This window comes from Zalophus californianus, chromosome 10, assembly GCF_009762305.2.
Source record: "Zalophus californianus isolate mZalCal1 chromosome 10, mZalCal1.pri.v2, whole genome shotgun sequence".
Taxonomy (NCBI): domain Eukaryota; kingdom Metazoa; phylum Chordata; class Mammalia; order Carnivora; family Otariidae; genus Zalophus; species Zalophus californianus.
The window spans coordinates 113,946,154-113,968,280 of NC_045604.1; the positions used below are offsets into that span (position 1 = coordinate 113,946,154).

The following is a 22,127-nucleotide window of genomic DNA, read 5'->3' on the forward strand; positions in this document are numbered from 1 at the left end:
ACCCAATCCTGCTTGCTGAACCAGGGACAAAGTGAGTATTTGGGATATGGCTGGTGTTATTTTAAGCACTCATGGACTAAAATCATTGAAGGTGAAAGAAGCAGACTGCCCATCCTCCTTCCATCCTCTGGCCCCGAGCTCTGCCTTCCCTCATGGTTTTGTCAGTAAACCAGGTGGCGAGACCCGGCTCTGCAGGTGTGGTTGCCACCATTGTCTGTAGCTCCTTGTGGCTCCCGGTCTGCCCACAGACCCGGCACGGTGCTCATGGGCTGGCCCGGCTGCAGGCAGGATGCCTAAGAAGGTGTCCGAGTCCACTCGGGTGGCTGGTGGCTGGACATCCAAGATCAAGGCACCAACCCCCATATTTGATGTCTGGTGAGGACTTGCTTCCTGGACACTAGATGGCCATCTGTGTCTTCGAATGGACAAAAGAGCTCTCTGGGGTCTCTTCTTATAAGGGCTCTAATCCCATCCTTCGGGGCTCCACCCCAAAGTTCCCACCCCCTAACACCATCCCACCGGGTGTCAGGTTTCAATATATGAATGGGTGGGGGGGAGTGGACACAAGCGTCCAGTCCATAGCAGGAGTGGTGTAGGAAATGTGCTAGGGTTTCAGCTCCTCCACAGTCCAAATCCATCAGTAAAATAGAAGTGGGTTGACCCCTGCCTGGGCCTGCCACCGTCCTGCCCGCTTGGTGAGCAGTATTTGAGGCCTCACATCCGGTGGGCTCGCAGACGGCAGACCACCCTGGCTGGGGTCAGTCTGTCCTGCCCTAACGCCCCTCTTTCTTCTGGCACAGTCCACCCAAAGGACTCTCCGGCTGGGTGGGATCAGCCTTTGAGTTGGGTGGGGAGACACAGCCTTGCAGCCTCCTAGGGGCCCCTGAGGCCGAGGGAGTGGCCACCAGCTGAGAAAGAGGCCAGCGCCATGTATGTGAGAAGCTTTGCTTTTCCAGGTTAGACTTGGCCCCTCTGGAGCGCAGATAAATGGCTGTGTGTAACTTAGAGCACGGGGCCTGGATGGTGGGGGAGGTGTCAGGACCGGAGTGTGGCCCTCCTGGCTCAGGGCACTGCTGGGGCCTCGGGAGAGCGGGGAAGGCTCAGTGTGGGCAAGCGGGTAGCATGTGCTTGCACCTGTACAACCGAGGTAGCGGTAGGACTGCGAGGCTGATCAGGCACAAAGCACAAAGCAGAGCTGTCTCCGCTGAGGCCAGGTTGCAGACGCCTGGCCCCTTCTGGACCTGGGGCCTCTTCCTTCATTTAACCACCTGCTTCTGGCCTAGGGTGACTCAACTGATTTTCTATTCTGGGCATCAGTGGATGTCTTTCTTCCTTTTCTTTCCTGTGGAGCCTGGATGTGCTAACAGAATGGCCCTGCATGCACTGATTCTGGAAGCGTCAGAACTGGGGTGATAACTGGAGCCTACTGTATGTCAGCCCTGCCTACCGGAAGGCACCTGGAACCCGCCTCCCTGTCCATCTTGGGTAGCTGATGCCAGTTTTTAAAGCAAGACTCCTGGGTCCCTCTCACTGGGCTACACCACTGGAACACTGTTAAAGCCTGGCGGGGCCTTTCCTTATTGTCATCTTCCTGGCTGACCAGAGGAAACCCTGAGAATCCCAGATTGGAGGTTCAATTCCTGTTGAGTAAGGACTAAGAAAGCCGCTCTACCCCAGCAGCAGGGAGTGCCAGCCAAGGACTGGGCCTCAGCAAGACTTACCAGCCAACCGTCAGCTCTGGGCGAGCCCAGTGGGGAGGGCAGAGAGTGCAGCTGAGTATCTGGGCAGGCCCACACGCACACATGGACATGCGCCTGGGCATGTGCACACAAATGCATATACATGTGACATATGTAGGTGCATACAGCCATGTTCACACATGCACACACAGGCAAATGTGTGGTGCACGTGTGTGCACACTCAGACACACACGCATATGTGCTCTGTACCTGTGCACGTGTACATTATGTGTACGTATGAGTGTACACACGTGTGTATAAACTTGTGCACACACACACACCCTCCCCACTTCAGCAGCAAACACACTGTGACTCTTGAAATACACAAAGCCAGGGAGACAGGACGGTGGGGAACATCCATGCCAAAGTGTCCCCTTGGTCACAGCAGACAGGCGCAATCAGCCATCATCCCATAGCTCCTGGGATTGATCCAGAACCTGCTTTGGAGTAATTTGTAAAAGGCAAAAAGTGAAACATGCCCACCCCATCTCCAAAATACACCCAATGCACTCACTCTGGCCAGGGTTCCCCACCTGCCCTCCTATGTGGACCCACACCCCCAGCCACGCCCACGTGCCCTTCTCCACACCACAAGTTGCAAGAAAGTCCTTTGGTTTGTTTCTCACTGACTCTCTCCCTGTCTCAGCACCTTAAGGCAGAGGTACAACCGTGAGCTTTGAGCAGCATCCTGGATTTTAAAAAAGGAGCTCTAAATCTGTGCAGACTTAGGTCCTGGATGGGGACAGCGTCTCAGCTCAGATCCAGGTGCTGTGGGTGGTGGATGCCAGCTTCTCTGAAGACCCCCTGCCTCTCTCTATGGCTCCTGGGGGTGTGGGGGGGCTCCTCTTGTCTGGGAGAGGTGAGAGAAGGGGGCAAGGGGCAGCCATGTGTGCAAGGTGAGAGTGGAAAGAAGCTGGTGTTCTGAATCCTCCTGGGTAGGAGATGCCAAGGGCCCTTCCAGAGGCAAACTCTCCCTTATCTTCAAGAGATGCCAGGCCTGCGGTAGCGAGATCCTGGGGTCCCGCCACCTCCTGGGCCCTGCCCTACACAGCCTTTGTGTGGGACATCTGGGAGGCTGGCTCTTGTTTCAATGACACACAGCCTCACAAGGGTGCTGGAGGATCCCTAGCCTCCACAGTCCCTTGGCAGGGGGGCGGGTTGCCTCAAGGGAACAAGAATATGGGGGGGGGTCATTCCTGGCACACAGCCAGATGTCTGGGGGCCTCGCTGGCTTCTGGCCAGCACAGGTGGCATGATGACTCAGAGCACCTGGGACAAGCTCCTCCCAGCACTACCAGGCACTTAAAACAGAGCAGGCAAAGCTACTGGGCCTAAAGCACTTTTCCAGTCCCCCCACCCCCACCCCCAAGAAAAAGCAGGCAGAAAACTTTCTCTCTCTCTAGGCCAAGGATAAATTAGCTAAGGACACATGCAGCGCGACCATCATCTATCATCACGAGCCGGGAAGGATACCGGGAACCTGTCCTGGCCTCGTGACTCAAGGTCAGAAGCTTCTGCCTTCCCTCATTATTTCTATTTTTAACAATTGCGTTCAGGCCTCTTGCAAAAATAGCAAGAGGTGAGAACATTTCAAGTGCTAGCCTGCCCCTCTTTGTCAGAAAACCACAGGGATGCAGGAAAAACTGGCCAGGATTTGGGTAGCGTGGGGGTGAGTCCTGCACCGCCAGAGCTGAAACGACCCCAGTGATGCTCTGGTCCATCTGCTCACAGCACAAGCGGGTAAACTGAGGCCAGCCAGCCGGCAGGTGCCCAAAGTCAGTCGGGGAGTGAGCCCAGGTTCTGGGGTTCTGATGGGCAGGGGAGCGGTGAGAATAGGCAGTCCCCTGCAGGTCCCCAACTGCACAGAGGGGCGTCTCCCAGGCAGCCCTGAGACCTCGGAGGCTGCACACCTGTCACCGTCCTGTCGCAGGAAATTAGGACGAACCCTTTTAGGAGATGCCGAGGGATGAAGAATGCACTCTTCTGTGCACATGTGCACACACACGTATGTGCATGCAGGCATGTAGGCATGTATATTCGAGGGCACGTGTGTGTTGGTGTGTGTGTGTGTGTGTCTGTGCATAGGCCTGGGGATGGGGCTTCTCTGCAAGGATCGAGAGGCCCCAGCCCCACCCAGAAGGGTGGGCATTGGCGCCTTTCCTGGAGCAGCTACGTTGAGGTGAGTAAGCCCCAGGGGCAGCAACCCGGCCTCACCCGTTGGAGCATTAGGGCGGTGGGTCCGAGGCGGCTAAGCCCAGTGAGCCTGCCCTGGCACACCCCAGCGTCCACACCCCGCTTCTCTTCCCCTCTCCATCTCCAGTGCATCATCTGGCTCCAGGCCCTTGGAAGGAGAACAGAGGAGACGCTGTGAGCGGACAGCAGGCAAAACCTCTGGTGGTCCCCATACCCACCGGCTCCACGCACCTTTGGCTACACTGTGGCCTCCCAGCCCTGACCCTTGGAAACAGTCCTCTGGGGCGGACGGTGGCCTTGCCCTTACATGGAGGACTTTGATGGACCCTCTGGTCCACACACCCCTTTGTTAACTGAACAGGCATGTCCGAGTGCCCACAAGGTGCCAGGAGAGTGGACAGGTGTCCACAGTCTGATGTGGAAGAGGGGCATGCAAAGTCGTCAGGCCCCAGGGGATAAATGCATGGGCTGGGGAGGCTGGTGGCTGACATGTATTGAGCTCCTACTGTGTGCTGGCTCTCTGAGGCTCACTTGTCCCCTCACACCAGCCTGACAGGGGAGGTGGGGAGTGCTCAGGCTCTGCTTACAGAATGAAGCCAGGGCTGAGTAGCCCAGAGGAAGTGTCTCCAATGCTGCCTCCGTCTGGGATCAAGGTACCATCCGATTGTGGCTCCTGACGGGGGTCTTGGAGTTGGGGGGGGGGGTGCTCCGTCAGGATTCCCCCTGCAGACCTCCGGTCCAGGAAGACAGACCGGCCCCAACCCCGGCCTGGCCACAGCTTGGCCTCTGGAGGAGGTTATGCCTCATGCTGAAAGTTCAGTGCCCCCGTGGGAGCCCCAGGGCCCTGGAGATGCTGCCCTCAGTTCCCTGCCACGTGGGTCTCTATCAGCAGCTCACAACAGGATGGGGGCTTCGCCAGGGGGAGCAAGCCGAGGGCGAAGGAGGGGGAGAGAGAAAGGCACAGGAGGTACAGCCTTTACTACCCAATCTTGAGGAAGAGCCAGCCATCATTGGAAGCAAGTCCCTGGGTCCTGGCCATGCAAAGGGGAGGGGCTGTACTGCTGCCCGGGAGGAGTTCATAAAACACAGGTGTGAGAACAAAGGGGAGGGGACCCGTCTGAGCCCAGAGCCTGTTCCAGGGCCTGTCACTTGGCTCCGTCCTGAGGGATCCCACCCTGTAGGTCGGCACCACCTTTTTGAAAAGCTAGACCCATAAAGCTCTTCATCACCACTGACCCCACAAAGAAATGACTCAACTGAAGAAACAAGCAAACAAACACATAACAACAGCAACAAAAAGGCAAACCTCCCTTCTTAAAGATATATGTGGCGTTACCTGTTGAAGGATATATACCAGGGGACAAAGAGTATTTCAGCGTTCAAGGGATGGAAGGTGAATTTGACGTGTGGGGTTATTGGAATATGATGCAATTGTTTACAATAACAGTTTTCAAGATGACTTAGATCTTGAGAAAATAGTGTCGATTATATGTTAAAACAGTATTATATGTGCACTAAGAAACTACTTAAAATGTCTGCACATACTAAACATGCTATCTGATGTGAGCAAATGTAAAAAAAAAAAGATGGTAGAGTAAAGGACTTCAGGGTGTGTGTTTTTCTCACATTCCTTCTTAACAAGAAGATACAGGTTTTGTGGACACCAGAGACGAGGGCCTGGTGTGTGCGACCCTGACCGGCAGGAGGGCAGCACAGCCAGGTCTGAGCAGGGGAGCTGACAGGGGGAGTTAGGGCCTCGGGGAAGGAGGTGGGAGCCAGTCCTGGGGAGGAAGGCCCAGCCTCTGAGGGATCCTCCCGTGAGGATTTATCGTAATTCAAGAAACAAAGATCAATGATGTTAACATCATCCTCTCAGAATGATGATGGAGAAACTAATTACTGAGAAAAGATTTTTAGGATAATGGAAAATAAGATGTGTGCATATAAATATTTTTACCTTTTAATCAATTGTGATTAGAAAAGCCAGTGCCTTGAGCTGTTGTCTGGTGACAAGATGCATAGCCTCATTCCACCGGCCTGGCCATTACTTAACCAGGGGCTTGATGGCAAGAAACACATCACCCACTGGTTCATTTTATGGCTCATTAAGCAAGCATAGCAGACACCCATTACTGCTTTTTGGCATTAAGGAGATTTTGAAACGTATGCACTGCTAATGATACTGGAATTAGCAAAGGTCAGAGAGAACGTTAATGGAATTCTTAGAACATTAATGGAATGCTTATCCGCACAGAGTAAGTGGGCCCATTTCCTCCTCCTGGTAATGGTGTGGGTGCTATTAAAAGCCGGGCTGGAACCCACACAATGAGGAAATTGCAGCCCTCGGCAGGAGGCATCTGATGACTGCCTAATGCACAGGATCCCCCCACACAGCCTGGGTGCTCTGGGGGAAGGGGCGGCCGGAGCAGCGAGGGGACAGGCACACCTATTCTCTCGGGCATCAGGAGAGGGCTGGACTGACTCAAGGGTTCTTGCTTTCAACAAGGCTCCATTTAAAGGCTTCACAGGCAGGGTCTCCCCCTAAGGCAGGGGGCAACTCAAGTCTATTTTCCCTTTGAAATAATCCTCTGGATTGTTAAAGTGTTTCAGATTCAGTGATTTTATATTCTGTTTTTAGGGGATTTTTTAAATAAAAGCAGATGAAACATCACAACGGAGTTACTAGGGGGTTGCCAAGAGTGGGGGCTCCGAATCCCCCCCAGGCCTCTCCTCACCCCCTTCTGGTGGTGCCAGGGATGCCCCTACACCTCTGCAGGATCTAAGGGACCCATTAGAGACCCCGACCTCGCCAGACGCCAGCCATCCCTTCACATTGGGCACACCTGTCTGACGACACGGGCAGTCCCTCCAAGTGGACCCTGCTTTGGGAGGACCGGCTGGTCGGGCCTTGAGCACTTTCTCTGGCAAGACAGGCCCGATAACGGACAATGTGTGGCCTGGCCAGGCCACGACACAGGACCAGGAGCTCCCACCCACAATGTTGGCAGCAACCAGACTCTGGAGACTTGCCTCGGACTCTGGGAGGGAGCAGAGCCTAGTCTCTCCAAGGCAGGGCGGCAAGGCCCAGCACATATGGGCACCGAATGTAGATGCCCCCAGAAGAGCTGTCTTGGGAGCTGCCTCACCTTGACCTCGGTACCTGGGTGGGGGCAGGCTCTCTCAGTCTATGGTTGTTTAACTTCCTGTTTGGTCAGGAGGCATAATCCCAGAGAGATTCTTGAGGACTCTTGGAGATGTGGAGGGCTCTAAATGTTGCAGCGTTGCTTCTGTGGGCTGGGCTTGCCAAGCTGGATCCAGAGAGGGACTGTCTCATGTCATGCTCCCAATCACCCAGCCAGGAAGGACTATTCTGCCCATTTTAAGAATGAGCAGACAGAGGCTTGGGGAAACTAAGATGGTTTTTCCAGGGTCACAGGGCGGATATGCGTCGGAGCCTGGACTGTGCTGTTACCCAGGATAGAATCAAGCATACAGTAAGCGCTCATAAATGCCAATTCTGTTTTCCCTCCTCAGCATCAGTGGGTGTAGATATTATTTCTCTACCTGACCTGGTCCCTGAGAGGGGGAACTCAGGGCTAGCAGAGTCCGGTGAGTGGCTGGGATGGGACCCAAACCCCTGAGTGTGGTCCCCTTCACCTGGGCTCTGGTTCCTGCCCAGGAGCAGAACAGCCTCTGACCCCTGGGCAGGTGCCCAGCTCAGGATGATGCCCTCCCCAAACACACTTTGCTGATTTAACCCAGCCCGAAGGGTTAGTAGAACATTTCCAGGTGGAGATGGAAGGAGACGTGGTATCTGTCAGCACAAATGCACAGAAGTGCCGAGCTGGGGCTGCACTTCTGTTGGCGTTGGTAGAATGCGTTGTGCAGGACCCTGGGGCTAGTGGGGGCTGTGCTCAAGGGGCTCGGCATTGCTTCAGGGAGTCTGAACTCAACCTTGGAGGCAGAGATCTGGGAACGCAGGGTCTCGTGCAGGGTGTGTTCACCAACACCCTAGCTGCTCCGTGCACACGATTGCAGCCGGCACGGAGGTGAGGCTCACAGCTGCCCAGACTAGGGCACCATTCCTGCCCTTGGCCTCCACAGCAGGACCCCATCTTTCAGTGGGAATTTGGTGGGTGTGATGTCAGCCAGCCCTGCAATGTGCTTGAGGGGTCGGGTTTCTCTTCTTGAGCTCCTGCTGCCACCACGGACCCAGAAGAATGAGAGACATAGAGCAGACCCAGACCCAAGCACATGCCCGCACCCCCAAACTCGTGCTAACCCGCAGACCTGTGAGGAAGCGTTCCATGCTCTTTCACAGAAGCTGCTTAATGTGGGTCATTTCCTCAGTGGCATTACTGCATCCGCAGCCTGTAGAGAGGAAATTCTCCAGTGTATGCCAAATTAGAGGCCAGCACACCCCAATCCCCACCTCCTCAACCACTTGCCCTGTGAGCCTCAGGCCAGGCCCCCAACACAGGCCAGGTCTCTGCGATGTCTGCTTGTCTTGCAACCACTCAGGGCTCGTGCAGGGCCTGTGGGCTCCACACGTGGCCACACTGAGGGATGCTCCTGCACAACTGTGGACAGCAGGACCGGGGGGGGGTGGGTGACACCCAAGGCCATGGGGAGGCACCCTACAACTTGTTCCTTCTGCCCACCCTGGCTCTGTGCTCCAGGCCAGGACGTGTCCACCTGCCCCACAGGGCTGGTGCAAGGGCGGCCAGTCACAGAGACCCCAAGGATCTGGTCCACATGGTCCGACTGCCGGGACCAGGGAAGTGCCAAACCCCACTGGAGTTTGCAGTGCAGTTGGGAGTGAAGCGCTGCCCCCGTGGGGTTGCTGCTGATGGACAGCAAACTCCCCATGTCTCCTGCCTGCAGCCCATGTCCCTGAACTCTGGATGGTGGGAGCCCCTACTTGGGGTGCTGCTGATGGGCAGGCCAGCACCGAGTGAGCAAACTCCCCATGTCTCCTGCCTGCAGCCCATGTCCTGTAAGAGGGTGGGTCGGAGGTGGAGGGCAGATGGGGGTGGGGGGTCCTAAGAGGCACGTGGCAAATGGCCAGAAGCAATATCTCTAGTCCCTTAGAGGGGGAGCTCTGTCTGGGGCACAGGAAGGTTGTCCAGCCATAGAATGAACCTCCAGACAACTGCTGTCTATGTGTGCTCAGGCTCCAGAGCCTAGAGTCCTCCACAAATTAACCTCACAGCTGGGAGAACATCATCATCTCTAATGGTGGGGAGGCAGAGGGAGCACAGCTTCCTCTAAGAAAACCTGCTGTCGGAATCCAGTTAGGTTCAGTTAGGCTGAGAACTGATTGCTCAGTTCGCTGATGAGGAGCTGGTGGTCCACCCAGCTTTGCCTTGGAGCCCTGGCTCCCAGGATCCCATGAGTTGAAGGCATTGTAAATGAGGGGCGCATGTCGTCCAAGAAACCCCAGTCCCCATTGGCAACAGTGTCTGTTCAGAGCACACAGCACAGAGTCCTTGCAAATGGCTCAGGCCTCACGAAAAGGTGCCCATGTGGGTGGCAGTGCAGGGAGCACGTTGGGCCGGTGACAGATTCACTCCCTGAGCCCCGGGAATCTGCCTCCCAGAGGATCGAGGTGCCTGCTGATGAAACCCAGTGCTGGGGGGCCCTAGCTGGCCCATGAAGATGGCCCCCAACCGGCATTGCTGCCAACGGAGGCCATGCCTCCTCACTCCTGTAGGGGTGGTGCTGGGCAGCGAAGCTCTCCTACTCCCGCATCCTTGTGGACCGTCCCTCCGGACCCTCCTCCAAGGTGGGTGTTAGCTCCTTGTGTGGCTGGCCAACAGAATCAGCAGCTGGGAGAAATGCCTTTGAAAATGCTTCCGTCAGGAAACATTCAGACACTTTAAGTATACACCTCGTATCGAATTAAATGCCTACTTTGCTGTCTTTGATAACTATGATTTCTTTGCCTTCCTGTAAACAGGGACCTGGGCTTTTTATTTTTACTTTGCAGAATAAAAGATTGCTCAACGAATCCTTCTCCAGCGGCTGCCAGTGCAACCTCTCCGGCAGGCTTCAGGAGAAAGAGCAACGCATCCCCTTGTGGGAGGTCTCTGCCTCCACACCCCGATGCCCACCCCCAAATCCAGCAGGGACCGGACACCCACTGAGGAGCCAATAGAACAGAATGGGGCGTGAGAGTCTTTGCTCCAGCACCTCCCGTTCAGACCCATGAGTCCTGGGAGTGCCAGTGCCCTGCAGACCTGTGAACGTGGCCAGGCCCGTCAGCGGGGCCTGAGGGCTCCGAGGGAGTGGCAATCCCTCCAATTCTCCCGTGCGGGGAACGTGCAGTGCTGAGAACAGCTGCGTCCTTCGCAGCCCTGGGTGAGCTCCGCCGGGACACTGTCTCTTTTGTCCCTGCCACTTGGTGGGGTCTGGGGCCACCTCGTGGGGGCAGCTCCTGGCTGAGCCTGGCCCATCAGAGCCCCTGGTCCCTCTGGGCACACGCCTGGTCCAGGGTGAGACCATCTCCCGGGCTGATGTGAACACACGTCTGGGGACAGAGGTCACCAGCTCCAAGGGTGACACAAGCCCGGGGCTGCCTTGCTGCCTGCCCTCTGCGAGGCGCTTCCTGAGTGAGGCAGATGCACAGGGAGGGCCCAGGGTCGTGGTTTGGAGCTCTAGGAAGTTTTCGATGACCCAAGCTAATAAAATGATTATGTTTTAACTTGTATTTTGTCTGGTTTAGTTTGGCTTTGATCTTTGTTACTTGGAACGAGGAGAATCTTTAGTTCTATACCATGTAAGAGAGATGTTACCCTGGTTCACATCAGATAAATTTGAGGCTTAGGTGGTGCATTGGACTGAATGCTCATGTGCCCCCAAAATTCACATGGTGACCCTTAACACCCATGTGCTGGTGTTTGGAGGGGATTAGTGCCTTTAGGAAGGGACCCAGAGAGCTCCCCCACTTCCATCCCAGTTGGGATGAGAATGGGTGTCAGAAGCAGGCCACCCCTTGATCTTGGGCCTCCAGAACTTCGAGAAATAGATGTTGGTGTTTACAAGCCACCCAGGCTGTGGTATTTTTTATTAGAGAAGCGAAAACGGACTAAAACAGATGAGGACAGACGGGCAAAGGGACTTGCCTGAGTCACCCATGGCTAGAACAGGTGCAGCCCCCGACCTCCAGTGACCTCTGCCACTCCTCAGACGCTGTGGTGCAGCCTCTCTGACCTCCAGTGACCTCTGCCACTCCTCAGACGCTGTGGTGCAGCCTCCCGATCTCCAGTGACCTCTGCCACTCCTCAGACGCTGTGGTGCAGCCTCCTGATCTCCAGTGACCTCTGCCACTCCTCAGACGCTGTGGTGCAGCCTCCCGACCTCCAGTGACCTCTGCCACTCCTCAGACGCTGTGGTGCAGCCTCCCGACCTCCAGCGACCTCTGCCACTCCTCAGATGCTGTGGCTCTCAAGCTTGAACGCGCCTGGGGTTCCCTGAAGGGGTTTGTTCGATGGGGGGGGGGGCAGGCAGGTCCGAGGAGGATAGATCTTCCACAAACGGCCCATCTCAGCAAGAATAAGATCTGCTATGTGACGTGGGCCGCTCTGGTCCCCCACGTGTATAACCTCTAGGAAGGCATTCTCATCAGATCTGCACTGACGAAGGAGCTCGCTGCCCCATCAGCCTCCCCACCAGCTCTGAGGCAGCTCCGTGTGGGCCGTGTTTGCACCCCTCCAGCCCCTCGGGGCTGCACTCAGGTGCTCCTGTGTGGGAAGCCCAGGTGACAGTTCTGAGGCCGAGCACCACCCCGGCACTGTCCTCGGGCCGTGACAGAGCTCAGCCCCCACAGGCAGGTGGGAGTCCTGCTCGGCAACTGAGTAGGGACCCAGGAGAAAAACATTATTCTGCAGATATTTCTTTCCACTTCCCTTTGATCCCCTCAAGTCTGCGTTTCATCACGCACATGGTGTGCGTTTCTTTGAGGGACCTCCGATGGGCCCAGCTGAGATGAGAATGGGTGTCAGAAGCAGGCCATCCCGTCATGAAGGAGATCTGTTGAGACCTGAAAATTTGCTGTAAGTGAACAGCTTTGATGATCAAAACTTTGCCATTAGAATTCACATTTCATAGGCTCTTCCTGAATAAAAGGGCAACAAATAATTTAGGTTTAATTGTTTCCCAACAGCTGAGTAACACAGCCCAACTGCACGTTAGCACAGGGAGCAAGATGGTGGGAAGCGCCTTATGTCGGACTCCCATGCCAAAAGCACAATTTGATAAAGGATTTCAGAGTCCTCGGTTTAAATACATTTTTAATTTTTTTAATTTTTATTTTTTTGAGAGAGAGTGAGAGAGAGAAAGAAGGGGCAGTGGGAGAGGGAGAGCATCTTAAAAGCAGACTCCATGCCCCGTGCAGAGCCCCACGTGGGGTTTGATCTCACGACCCTGAGATCATGACCTGAGCTGAAGCCAAGAGTCAGACGCTTAACTGACTGAGCCACCCAGGTGGCCCTAAACAAATTTTTTAAAAGTCATAGATCAGGTTGGTGGCTGGGCTCAGAAGGGGTAACCCTAACCCCTCTCCCTGCAGGTGGATGTGTTCACCAACCTGGAAGTGCTCCAAACCCTATACTATTGGGTTTTTCATGGAGGCTCAGCATGCAGGCATGGTGGATTATTCACTCCATTTCCCTCTCTGGAGAATAGGGCATGGGGCTGAAAGTCCCAAGCTTCTGATTAAGGTTTGGTCTTTCTGATGACTATCCAGGACCCACCAAAAGCCACCTCACTGGAACAACAAAAAAATGTTCCGGGACCATTCAAAGGAAATTCAAAGGAGCTTTGTGCTGGGAACTGGGGTCAGAGTCCAAATATCAGACCAAAAGATGCTCCGGGCACCATCACTTAGGAAAGTACGAAGTTTTTAGGAGCTCTGGCTAGGAGCTGGACATGAAGACCAAAACATATGTTTTTTATTATGTTACAACATCACAACCAATATCGATTCTTCCTTTCTTCTTCGTGACAGTTCTCCCACCTGAATTACTGATGCATTTCCCAGACTCCCTTGCAGTCAGTGCAGGTGGGTAACTAGGTTGGAGATGACAGTGTATAAGCAGGAATGGTGTCTGAGAGCTTCTGGAGACCTCCTTGAAGACAGGGTGTGACCAGATTTGAAGGCTGGAGCCCCGGCAGCCACTGTGGAAGGGAAAACAGAAGGAGGAATTCCTGCTCGCTAGTAGACCCACGGCAAATTTCATGCAAGCACAGAATGCCAACCTCCAGGCTCCCTTCCCCAGAAAGAGAATGCATTTCGGGCTTATTTTAGCCCGTGTTATTTTGGCTTTCTGTTTATGCAGCTGAACCAAATCATAGGGAATAATAAACACCAGTGGCCACCTCTGCGGTTATTACAGGGCTGTCTCCCCTACAGTATAACATTGCTCAGAGCCTGTATCAGCACTCTCTGTCATGTCCCAGTTTTTGTAGTGGCTCTTAGTCCCCAGGCTGCTGTCCAAGGAGAACTGCTGATCACTCTGACCGCACTGCTTTGATATTCAGGACGCACCTTTCCCATGTTTCAAGAAATCCACAGTACCTGTTTTTGGTTCTGACTCCATGTACCCTGACTTTCCCCATCCTTCACTCACAAGCACCCCTCCCCCACCTAGCAAATGTAAAGTCCTACCTTTCCGATCTTGTCCGTTTAGAAAAATCAGTGGAGCAACATGGTTCCACACCTGGCTGCTCACCTGTTGGAATCAGGTAAGCCCTGGGCTGTGCTCACCAGGTAAGATCTGGACCAGGGTTTTCTGCCCTGCAGACCCTGCCCTCCCATCACAGGCCTTCTTTTTGTGCTGCTTGTCATGCTGAGGTTTGAACAGAAACAGAACCAGGGGGCAGCGGTAGCCAGAGGAGCCCGGAAGAGGGACATGCGTAGCTGCCACCTGCCCACGGGCTGGGATTAGGCACACTCCTCACACGAGGCATCTCATTATGTTGTACCTCTTGATGGCCCCCTGAAGTGGGTGTCATCACCCCTGCCTAAGTTCGTGCAGCAGGTGCATGGCATATCTGTCCTGTCCCAAGCCCATTCTCTTAATCACTGCTCTCTGTGACCAGCCTTTGGATCCTGGTAGAGTCTGTGCCCAGGGGGTGCTGTACCCTCACAGGCACCTGTGACTTCTGTGCCCTCTGATGGACTGTGTCACCTGCCCACAGGGCCCTGAGCTCCATGTGAGCTGAGCCCTGGCCAGCCCGGTCACCTGCACTTGGCTCCCAAATGCACAGCCATGCTGCTGCCCAAGAAAAGCATGTCCTGCATAGAAGGCAGTTCCGGAACTCTCCAGAGCACTGGCTGTAGGTCACGAAGGAAAAAGAACCGGAAGGCTACTGAGGAAATCCATGTACTCGGCTAAACTCTTTTGGAAAAATGCCAGGCAATCTTTCTCGACCTTCTGTGTCACAACAATTAAGCAGCTGGTTTATGAACCATTAAGCTGACTGTGCTCATTGATGATATTTTAGGTTCTGTTGAAATTCGTAAGCTGGTTCATCTTTCATAATCATCCAACAATGGGTCATCCATCACGTTTACAGCTTCAGAAGAGAGCAGCAAGTGTCCCATCCTGCAATGTCTCCAGTAATGTTTATTTTTTCCTTAATTATAGCCTGAAAGCAAGGCTGCCCATGTGGATGGTGGAGAGTTGGTGGGGAAAGTTCCTGCAGCTGCTGATAGGACTCGAACGGGGCCGTATAGGCTGCCTCTTTACTCCAAGGAAAAGCCACAAGTGATCAGGAGGCCCCACCGTGCACAGCTGTGCAGTCTCCTGGGCTAGTCCCAAGAGGAGGCTGGCTGGGGCCAGTGGCCTGTAGGGACTGTCACTAGCTGCACAGACTTCCCCTGACCATACCCCCCTTTACATCTTTGGGATTACCCTGGGGCATTGTGAGTTGCACGCATGTCACAAACACAATCCCTGTGTATTCCGGGGGGGTGGGAGGCTCTATTCAGAAGCAGCCTGGGCAAATACTCCTGCCCCACAAAACCCTCAAAGTCCTCCATCTCTACTCTGGGGGTGTGAACAGCCCAGCCTGGTCTCGGCATTTGCAGAAGTAACCCTCGCCACCCACACTGGGTCATGGGCAGGGACTGGTGGCATGCCCCCAGGACCAGCCTTCTCCCCCCTCAGGAGTGCCCATGAGCCAGTGTTTCCCCAGATGTCTCCAGAAAGACCAGACCACTGGGGTGCAAGTGGTAAGCCCGGTTGGCACTTCTCAGCTCCTGCCGCAGCAACCCCTCAGCTCCCTTGTGAATGCAGATGTGGAGCAGAGGAGGTCCCAGACCAGGGCAGCAGGGCTGTGGGAAGGAAGGGATGGCTCAGGGATGGCAGTAGCCACAGGCCAGGGTCCCGGAGATTCTGGATGGTGAGGGAAGGGATGGGGTCCCCGGAAAGAACCAGCCTCCTAGAGACGGCTGAGAAGGAGACTGTGATATGTCGACCTTATTTAATCTCTCGTACGAAAAGAACAGCAATTATAATTTTGAGAGATAAAGTTATTAGTGTAAAGAAATTTAAATGTGGCATGATTTTAAAGAAAAAAATGGCTTATACGGAAAAAGTATTTGGCCTTAGCGCTGGCGATGTTTCCTTCCCATTGGCTCAGGCTCATGCTTCTGGGCCTGCAGAGGGGTGGGGGGGGCTGCTATACTGGCCCCTAAACACACTACCACACAGATACCCAAGACCTAGAGAGACTTAGTTATGGTTATGGAACAAAAGAGACATCTTATCCGCTTTGCGATATAAAAACAGCTATTTGAGAGGAGCTGAAGAGGCAGAGGGCCGGGCAGGGCACCAAGATCTTCATGTTGTCGAGGACGGACGGGACAGACTGACGGCTCCTAGATGTGTGGGGATCAGCTAGCACAGCCCAGTTCTTCTCCGGGGAGGCCCTGGTGCTGTCCCGCTGCAGATATGTGTTCATGCCTGTCTTGTTTTCAGATGCTCTCTCTTGGCCCTGGGGGCCATCCCTCTTGTTTGTTAGCATCTTCTCTGTGCCCTTATTTGCCAAGGCCTGCTTCTAATGTGCACTGGAGAACAGCTTTTCTCCATTACAATCCATTTATCCCAAAGCTCTTAGGTAGTGTTATGAATATTGGTTTACAATATTAGCCAGAGGTACCCCCCCAAAAAAAGCCAGAGAATTACTGATAAAATAGAAACTATTTCCCAAAGAAATTTCATCTAAAAGTATAGCAGTTTCCACTCTCACCTCATTGTAGGAGAGTGCAGTGGAGGAAAAACGGACCTGCATCCAGGAGACAGTCATTTCTAATGCCTCTTCTATGTTATTCCCAGGAATTACTCAAAAATAGATAGGAAAGGGGTGCCTGGGTGGCTCAGTCGTTAAGCGTCTGCCTTCGGCTCAGGTCATGATCCCAGGGTCCTGGGTTCGAGCCCCATATCGGGCTCCTTGCTCGGCAGGAGGCCTGCTTCTCCCTCTCCGAGCTTGTGTTCCCTCTCTCGCTGTGTCTCTCTCTGTCAAATGGATAAAATCTTAAAAAAAAAAAAAATAGATAGGAAAAAAATCTGTGACAATAGAGGGGTTGTCTAAAAAGAAATGTGCATATAAACAGGCCTTCCCAGCTAGGCAAAACCAGTTTTCTGCACAAATAATTCAGAGGAACCAGGATAAAAGGTATATTGATGGTGAGGGAACTCAGGACCAAGCCATCTGGGCTTGACATTGTTGCTGATGGATCTTAAAAAGATCATGCTAGCAGATTCTGCGAGCTGTCTCATCTATGTCTGTCATTATTCCCTTGATCTCTAAAGTGCTTTCAACTCCCCAGAATTGAGTGTGGAGCTTCTGGAAGGGCTGTGGAGGCAGTTCAGGGACTGGGCCTTCCCGCCCAGGGCTACTTTATGTGACCCCATTAGAGTGGCCGATGAGGAACAGATCCCGTCTGCGCCACATGCGCTTCATCTCATTCTCCATGGGCAACAGGGAAAATTGCATAAGGGCATTATTAAGTATCCCAGAATTACGATTAATTCTAATTAGCCAATAAAATCTTAGTGCACTAAAATCTTGATGAGCCAGGACAGAGATCGCCAGAATTGCCATGTTGTATTCCATTTTTAAGAGAAAGAGACAGATCAAGCAGAAATATATAATCTAAAACCAAATTATAATAGAAATTCCAGGCGACATTCTGGGATGGATAACATATCTATGTTGGTCTAATATTGCTCTCATCTGTAGTGCAGGACACATTCAAATTTGCCTATGTGGACTTTGCTTTGGCTGCCTGGCCCCCTTCAATCTGCCAGGTCCAAGTCGCCCTCACCCCTCCCCACCCTGGAGGTGTCAGGTCCCCTGCCTTCCTCCTGGAGGTCCTCCCTCCCTGCCTACATTTCAGCCTGGGCCTAAACTGCTCGTTCTCATTCCAAGCACTGGGTTGCAGCCTGGCTGTGATCCTCTGGCCTTTGTTTTCATTGTCTTGTACTAACTAATACATCACTCCTGCATATACGGTGATTAGGACAAGACGTACCTCCCACCCCCTCCCCATCCCAACACCCAAGCATCCCATCGTCACAGCCCCCAAGTCTCAAGAAATACAAGTGGTGAGATGGGTGGGCACCTCAGGGGGCGTGGGGTGTGAGGTAGCTCTGGGGCACCTTCAAGGTGGGCAAACTCTGAACAGGAGGAGTTGCTGCAGCCCCACCCAGGCCATCTCCCACCCAAAGGGAAAAGGAGGTGTCACTCTGACCCCTCAGCCCCAGACTGCACAGAGTCTGGCCATGGCCCGTACCTTCTCTCCCCATTATTGTGCAGGTTAACTTAGCATCCCCCCCTCCGCGATTGACACTGGCCCTTCTGTACGCCGCACAGGGCCATGCTCTCTGGCTTTTCTGACCCAGCCTCTCCCACCCACTTCCTGGACTGCGAATCACCATGCATCCACCAGGGCCATCAAAGAAAGGCTGCCCTTTGGAGGGCAAGTTCTCAGGGCTGGGGTTGGAGCAAAGGTGGTGAGGACTTAACTCTGGCCAAGCAGGCATCTCTGGGACACCCCTAGTTCACACCCCAGGACCAGTTTCCCCACCTAAAAGTGGAACTTTCCCACAGTGCCTTCTGGTGCTGAGCAGTCAGTGAACTTGCCCTGAGGGGTCTCCGCCCACTCCCCAGGTTCCTGACCCCACAAAGTCCAGGAGGGGCTCCTGGCGGCCGAGACCCCCTGGGAGAAACGACCTCCCCAGCTAACAATACAAAGACCCCACAAGGCAGCAAAGACCTTCCTTGGCCTCGGGTTTTTAGAACCTAAATGAGCCAAGATGATCAGTGGTACGGAGGCCACCAGGAGGACATTAAAGTGACCCGTCAAAGGTATGTTCAAAAAAGAGCATTAGTGTGGGGCACCTGGGTGGTGCAGTAGGTTAAGCATGTGACTTAGTTTCAGCTTAGGTCATGATCTCATGGGCTGTGAGATGGAACTGGGCTCCGGGCTCAGGCGAGCGTTTGCTTGGAGCCTCTACCTCTGCTCCTCCACCAACTCATGCTCTCTCTCAAATAAATAAATCTTTTTCTAAAAAAAAAATCATGTTTATTTTGGGAAAACATAATACCCGTGACGTCTCTGTTGGAGAAACCTTACGCTACAAATAAAAAACTGCAAGCACCGTGTGTGTGAGCGCTCTCACTTAGACGCGCACACCCAGACGCCAAGACGGCTATCAGACCGCGCACGCGCAGAGAGAGCGCAGTGCCGCAGCGGCCCAACATACTGCCACGTAAACCGCCGGGATCAGGTGCGGCTCAGCGCACGCGCAGAGCCGCGCACAGCGCCGCTCGGCGTCCGGGACAGGTTGGGAGGAAGAAGCTCTGCGCACGCGCAGAGCGTGGTCCCGGAGCCGCGCACGACTAGCGGAAGCTGAAGGGGCGAGGGGCCCGGCGCACGCGCACAGCCGCACAGCATGGCCGCTACAAGACGTTAGGGACGGGGAGTGAGGAGCGGTGCTCCTGCGTGCCCAAACGGACACAGTGGGGTCCGCGGGGCAACATGGTGGCCGGCCGAGCTGAGGGGTGGGCCCTCTGCAGGCGGAGAACGCAGGTACAGCGTGGGCCTCCGACCTGGGCGGGCCAAAAGTCCTGACTTGAGTTGCCCGGGGCACGCGGCCGCTCAGCGAGAGACCCCAACGCGCCTGGGGAGCGAAGGCGAGGAAGACGGCCCTGCGCGGGCGCGGCCTGGCGGCCCGCGACTGAGGCAGCCAAGCGGGCGGAGGAGCGAGGCTGGCCCCCTGGCCCCCAGCGTGTGTCGCCCACCTCGCCCGCGGGTTCCTCTCCCGCAGGTATTTCGTGGTGCGGGCTGCGCGCGGCCGCGCCTGGGCCTTTGGGCCTCGGGTCCGCGCAGGCCTGTGACGCCATCGAGAGGCGACGGAACCCCGCGTCCCCGGCCCTGTCACCTCGCGAGGAGGTGACGCCCGCCCCAGCGCCCAGCGCCCAGCCCCCGCGGACGCGGCAGCTCTCCTCCCCAGCCACGACTCCCTCCCCGCCGCCCTGAGCAGCGCCCGGCTCTCCGGCGGCCGTCCGCGGAGCCTGCCCCTCCCGCTGCCGGCGCAGGAGGCCGGCTGACGAGCCTTCCCCGGACGGGAGCGGACGGCGGGGGCCGCGGGCGCGGGCTGAGCCCCTCGCGTGCGCAGGCGGCGGGCGTGAGCGCCCTGCCCGCTGTGGACGGCCGCCTGCGTGTGCGGAGGAGGGCCGAGCGACGTTCTCGCCCGCGCTCCTCTGGGGGCCTTCCCCGGGCGGGTGTCGTGCGTGCGGTGCGGGAATTCGGTTTTAATGACGCTTCCTTAGAAGCGGCTGCGTTGAGAAAAGTACGTCCTCGAGCGGCATGAACCCGGTGTAGTTTCTGGTATTGCTCCTCGCGAGTTCAGATTAGCGTTCTAAATAATCCTTGTTCGTCCTTTCATAGTTGTTCCCTGCAGGATTAAACCTTTACAAGTCGTGTGTGACCCCGCCCCCGGCCCAGAGTTGGGTGTTACAGGTAAATCGGGAATTTGTTACCGCTTTGCTTCTCCATTATTGTCTCTGAAGGAGCAACTGCGGTCGGCAGGTCGCGGCAGATGAACACGCTCCAGTATGTGACCGGTTTTAAAGTAGGGAAACCGTACTTCTATATCCCCACGTCAGAGAAATGAGGTGTCAGAGGCCACACCTGCGGACAGCGTCCGGATGTGCGAGGGGCTGTGTGCTGCCCCGGGCCGGCACCTTGAGCCCCAGCTCGCCCTCAGGCACGGGTCTCCCCATAGTCCAGGTCTGCTCGTCGCGCCGTCTGCATATCCCTCCTCTCTCTGACGCCCTTTCATGGGCGCCCTCGTTCCTCCGCCGGCGCTGTGGGACCCACCTCACGTGGCATCTCTTTGGACCTGACCCTGGAGAGGACACGGATCCCCCCTTTGTGGGCATACTGTGCCCCAGGACTTGGACTTGCACAGCTAGTTACTGATGCCGTTCTGTGCTGATTTGCCTTGTGTCTCCCTGCCTCTTGTAAGATACAGGGTGCACATGGTGTCTTATTTACACTTCAGTCTCTCTTAGCACAGTGCCTGGAACTAACAGACACAAGAAACACTTGTTGCCTGGCCGGCTGAGTGAATGCGTGAACGCATGTGGTTTCCTGAAGTTTCTGCCATGTTCAGTACAGGAAGAGTGGCAAAGCAGGCAACCACGGAGAAGGAAGAGGGTGTCTCTGTTGTCGAGGCAGTCTCCGAGATGGTAGGCGCGAGGCAAAGGTGTGACTTGCTTGGTGGTGCTGCTGTAGAAGAGGGGCATCACTTAATGAAGATATGTGGAGCCAGAAACAGTATTTGCATCTTCTTAAAGATCAGCTCTGTTGAGGTATGACTTACGTAAAATAAAATGCGACCACTTTGGGTGTACGTTTTCACGAACTTCGGCACGTGTGAGCGCCCATGCGACCATGACCACAGTAGAGATCTGGAACCTCTCCCTCACCGGAGATGTGGCCGTGTGCTCCTTCCCAACCGGCCCCTCACACCCCAGTCCCAGGCACCTCTGATCCTCCTCCCTTCCCCGTGGGGATTTGTCCTGTTGTTCATGCACCTGATGCACAGTAAGCCAGTGACTGAGACAGTGGCTTTGAAGCACAGCAGGCTTTGTTATCGGAAGGGAGGCAGGGGGTCATTCCCAAAGCTGCCTTGTTTTGTTGAATCTAGGGGCAGTTTACATATGAGTGGTTGGGAGTGTTGAGTATGTGAAGGGAAGTTTGTGGGCTTCTTGAAACTTGAGGGGGCAGTCTTGAAACCACTGAAGGTACACATTCTTCCTGACAGTGAAGCACCATCTGGGACCTGGTATACATCAGAGAGTTTTAAGAAAAATGTTATCATCTGGTTTTCATCAGATTCTTATAATCAGTGTGCTAACAGGGTAGAGTGACAAGAGCAAAGTTAATGATGAGTCATGCACAGGGCTTAAGGAAACAAAAGAAGAGAAGGTGGGGCTAGGTTAATAACACAACTGCAGTACAACTTATGATTTCAGAACAGGTCCCAGAACCAAGCATCTGGCCTCACTTTCTGTAATTTCATATATGTGGAATCATATAGCATGTACTGGTTAGTGGTTTATTCACTCAGCACGTCTTCACTATCAGCCGGCCCCTTTGTATTGCTGAGTGCTGTCATCCAAGTTTTCTAGCCATCCTGCTGATGAGCATATGGGTGTTTCAGGTTTGGGCTGTTGTGAACACTCCTGTTCAGGCTTTTGTGTGGACATATGTGTTCTTTTCTCTTGGGTAAATTATTTGCAGGGGAAGCCGCCGCATCTTTTGGTGAGTCTACGTGTAGCGTCTTAAGCTTCCAGCTTGTTTGTCTTACTGATAAATTGGACTTCGCTGCAATGTAAGTTAGGCTCACTATAATAAGATGCCACTAGACACCCAGCACAGATAGGGATGTGGTGTGTAAAATGGTAGAGCCACTCTGGGAAAGGTTCTGGCAATTTCTTACAGAATTAAGTACATACCTACCCTGTGAGCCAGTAATTCTACTCTTAGGTATTAGGTATATACTCTTAGGTATTTATCCATGAGAAATGACATTTCGGATCCATGTCTGAAAAAGACTTGTACAGAAATGTTTACAACAACTTTGTTCATAGTAACCAAACTTGAAAACAGCCCCC

The 22,127-nt window shown here is 54.4% G+C and overlaps 1 long non-coding RNA gene across 1 annotated transcript; it reads left to right on the forward strand.

Annotated features, from left to right (window-relative positions):
* The first annotated feature begins 18,830 nt into the window (after nucleotides 1-18,830).
* Nucleotides 18,831-20,872, forward strand: LOC113933736. Its single transcript, XR_003523435.2, has 2 exons — nucleotides 18,831-19,032; nucleotides 20,016-20,872. It is a non-coding gene; the product is annotated as an uncharacterized LOC113933736 (long non-coding RNA).
* Nucleotides 20,873-22,127: the final 1,255 nt, after the last annotated feature.